Source organism: Cynara cardunculus, assembly GCF_001531365.2.
Source record: "Cynara cardunculus var. scolymus isolate 2C chromosome LG 4, CcrdV1, whole genome shotgun sequence".
Classification (NCBI taxonomy): Eukaryota; Viridiplantae; Streptophyta; class Magnoliopsida; order Asterales; family Asteraceae; genus Cynara; species Cynara cardunculus.
In genome coordinates this window covers 6,121,724-6,126,211 of record NC_037531.1, presented here as the reverse complement: position 1 = coordinate 6,126,211, position 4,488 = coordinate 6,121,724, and the positions used below count along the sequence as shown (strand labels likewise).

The 4,488-nt window shown below is 34.6% G+C and overlaps 1 non-coding gene across 1 annotated transcript; it reads left to right on the top strand.

Moving 5' to 3' along the window:
• The first annotated feature begins 1,868 nt into the window (after positions 1 to 1,868).
• LOC112511906 lies at positions 1,869 to 1,975 on the top strand. Its single transcript, XR_003069159.1, has one exon. It is a non-coding gene; the product is annotated as a small nucleolar RNA R71 (small nucleolar RNA).
• The last annotated feature ends 2,513 nt before the right edge of the window (positions 1,976 to 4,488 follow it).

The window sequence follows — 4,488 nt, the reverse complement described above, 5'->3', positions numbered from 1 at the left end:
GCCTAGACACTCATTACGGGGTCGTGCCACTTGTCATGTGACTTCCTGGTCAAATGCTCACCCACTAAAACTGGTCATAACTTTTATCATGGAATAGCATGCTAGAGTTATTCGAAAACTGATTAAACACATAGCATGCAACTGATCATAAAAACGTCATACATGTAAAAACATATCATGTATGTAAACTGAAACATCATGCACTTGTACCATCATCATATAAATCGTATAGTGCTTGAAAATATATTTATACATAGGTATGCATCCCATTGTAAGTCTCATGAAGACTCACCTGATAATGTCGATTGCTTACTTAACGGTGCTGACTGGTACCCTACAATTTATAATAGCGAATAGTACATAAATGATAGATTCCTTCAAGGACTATAAAGGTCAACTATCTGCTTGCTATTCTATAAGTCTTATCAAGCCATCGGGGGTTAAGGATGAAACTCTAAGGCTGCCTCTGTGCTAAGTCTTGGATAGGACCAGAGCCTATGTGGTATCGACCAGCCCCTCTGTGGTCTCTTTCACAGAGCTATAGTCTCACAACCAGAGCCTCTGTGGTATTGACCAGAGCCTCTGTGGTTGGAGCCTTAGAAAMTTTGGTACTAAGGACCAGAGCCTCTGTGTCTATCGACAGAGCCTCTGTGACTTAACTAAAATTATTTTATTAAGAGTCCAGAGTCCCTCTGTGGTTTCTTCCAGAGCATGTCTTAAACAACTTGATACAGAGCTCTCATGTAGAGTTTTCTGTATAACGTAACTTGTTACGAAGCTCTCTTGCAGAGCTTCTGGCTAACATGACACAAAGCCCTCATACAGAGCTTCTGTCTAACACGCTTGACACAGAACTCTCATGCAGGACTTCTGTGTAACATTATCTAAGGTGGCATCTAAGTAGAATGTGATATAGCATGTTTAACAACTGAAATCTTATCCTTGAAATCGAACCTTAAGACACAAGGTTTGGACGTGAGCCTTCTACGGTTCTATGCAGGACCAAAGTCATAGCTAGACATTTTATTAACATAAAATTTGGTTGAGTATTTACCTCTAAACGACGAGAAGCAGGGGGGTTTCTTGCTGGGTCTTGAACTCCGTTTTCTCACTCTCAAGCTCGACGATCTCCTTCACCTTTTCAAAGAGTAACGACTCCAAGCCAGTGCCCATGATTTATMCTCAAAGGATTTGGCCTATTAGTTGACCAAATCAGCCAAATCCCGAGTTTTGGGCTATGAAACTGTCTTCTCCACAGCCTGCAACCATGCAGGTCGCAGTTTCCTTAATTGGGCCAGGCATTGCCTGTGCCTCTGCTGCCCCTCCCAAGCTGACAGCAGGCTCCCCCCTCTAATTGGAGCCTTCAGCCCTTAGCCGTAAGTAAAAGAAAACAAATTTAACTTATTTTAAATTTCTAATTTTTAATTTACATATATATATATATATATGTATATTCACAAATGAAATAGAAATAATAATTAAGAGGCATTATTTTATTTCCTCGAAAGTTTGGGCTTTACAAGTAGCACCTTGATGAAATCTCAGGGAATTTGGTGATCGAATTTGGATTTGACTTTTCCATGGTTGTTGAAGTCCTTGATTTCCTGACCAAGAAAATTTTTGATGATTCCGCCAATTCGGATTGTATGTTTGGGAAAATGGACTACTTATAAAATGGTTCCCAACATAGTTCATTAAGACACAATATTATTATTAACCAGTCAGTGTTATTATTGGAAACATTATCTAAAATCTTATATCCTTCATTATAAGTTTTACAAGTGAAGTGCCACCGACCATAGCATCAAGAATTATTTAAGTAACATTCAAGACCATTGTAAAATGTTTCCAATTCAATGCAATGAGGGATTCCATGATAAGGACATTTTCGAAGAAGTTCCTTGAATCTCTCACATGCATATGAAACCTTTTCATCATCCCCTTGCTGAAACATCAAATTTTCATTTCTAAATTTTACATCCTTATCAGAGTGGTAGGCAAAAATTGTATGTGTTCACACAGTTGGCACAATGTGCCCACAAAGTTCCCAATATCACAGATTTTAAGTTTGTCGAATTAGCTAAGTGATAAGATATCTAGTTCCAGTAATTTGAAGATTTACATTTTTGTAATATAAATCTTGATTAGTATTTATTTGAACCTTAGCTGAAAACTACAAAATCAATATCTCTTTGTGATTATCAAATACTTTCTCAAATCTTCGTGCATCACTTAAGCGGTATTCGAATTCGTCTATCTCTGGATCAAGGATCTAATATTAACATTTCAAAGTGATCAGTCTATCCGCGTTAAGTTAAAGTCCCAAAGTGACCAAGCTTAAGAACTAGGGTGTGTTTGGTTGGGGGTATTATAAGGTAATGATTAGAAATGATAATCATTGATTTTGTTTGGTCCAATTATGGATTGAAAATGGAATGAGTAATGATGTTTGGCTTCAAAAAATTAATCAATCGTTATGTAAGTCCACTATGATCAATCTTCAAGTAAACATCAAGATATCCATGGCAGAATCAAATATATCATTCAAGAACATTGAGAGGAGAGATGAGAGAAATAGTCAAACTAGTCAATGCTTTATAAACTCTCAAAATATACATACTGTTACAAATGAAATCTCCTACCTTTACACAAAAGACAAAACCTTTATATAGGGTCAAAGTATTAACCCTCTAGTCAAAGTCAAACTATCTATACAAAGTTAAACACGATGTCTATTTAATTATAGACATTTATGTACTTCCAAGACAAATACAATTTACAATGAAATTCAGTCCTAACATTCTCCCTCTTTGTATTCAGACTTGAAAGAATTTTCGCGCTTTGAATCTCGTTTGAACTTTGTCACTTTAAGCACTTTATAATTTCTTCAAAATCTTCAAAAGTAGTCTTTACTTTGAAATCTTCAGATGATCGTTAGTTGATAAAATCTTCTAACATTTTCTCCCTTATGTAGAACAGTGACGATCTTCTCTTTTAACAATGTAGAACAATATCAGCAACGATCTTCAAGATATGATCTTCAAAAAATCTTCTTCATAATCAAATTTTAACATTGTTCCCAAAAATGAATTTCTTTAGATAAAATCTCAAACATTCTTCTCCCAAATCAAACATTCTTTTCGACGAGAAATCTTTATTAGTAAACTTTTGTAACAATGATCTTTACATTTAAAAACTCTCAGACATTGTAGCACAAGAATAATCTTCAGTAATAATTTCCAGTCACACTCCTTTGAGTCTTTTGCCGATCTTTGATGTTACTCCCCCTTGATCTTATATATCATACTCCCCTTATATCGTTCGGAATTGAACATTTCATTCATTATTTCATACTCCCCCTTATGATGAAATGTGAATCATTTGCATCATACACTAGAATGAATGAAACTTTCATTGAAAGCTGTCAATTCATAAAATTGTAAGTAGATCTTTTCAAATCCACTTGTATAATCTTTTTAGATTAAGGGAATGGGAAGGTAACAACCAATTTCAACTTATGAAATTGTTTTCAATCTTATAAAAAGATTGGCCTGTGAATATAACAGATATATTCAGTACAACGGATGTACTTCATATATGAGACTTTTTAAGATTCATCTCACCAGGTCTTCCATTCAATCATCTATATCTTATAAAAAGTATATCTATGAATGTTTCGGCAAAATAACATATAATTTGCAAAATCTGTGTAGTGTAGAAAGATAAAGCAACTAATGCTTCTATTTGGCCTTAAAAAGATAAACCGTGTGGACTACACAAATTTATCAGACTCAATTAGTGATCAAAAATACTTGAAGGGGGGACATATATCCTTCAGTTTCAATATCAACTTTCTTTGAATGAGAAATTGATAGATTGTGAGCTGCGTGCCCCAAGTATTATTGAAACACTTATCTGTTGAGAGATAAATGAGTAGCTGGTGGGGTTGTGACAAGAATTGGCTTGGGCTTTGTCTTTTTCAATATTAGTCTCGAAAGAATTGAGAACTAATAGATTATGTGGTATGCCCGGTATTTTGAAGTTTGGAACAAGATTCTTGTAATATTTTAATCCTGACACAACCCTTATCAATTCTTTTGGTTCACAACAACTACCCCTCTCTTTTTCATTTTAATCTCAGCATACAAACCCTTTTTTGAGTTTAAGCTCACTCATATATAGTTGTCCTCTTGGGTAGGTTTGTCGGTTCTGACATTCTATAGAGATATTTATGTTAAGCACTCAGTCCCTCCTAAATTTAGTAGTACGCTCAAATTGACCACAAGTAGTTGATCAGAAAATTATTTTTGTAAAGCACAATGATCAGATAAAATTGATCAAGATGTAGCTTTTAAGCACAATTAAACAAGGAGTGATGTAACAACAATCAGATTATTTAGAATGTGAGAGAAATGAATGAAGATCTGTAAGTACAAGTTTACAGATTCTGATTTTCAAAGAATTAATGAATGTGTATCAATCAAAGTA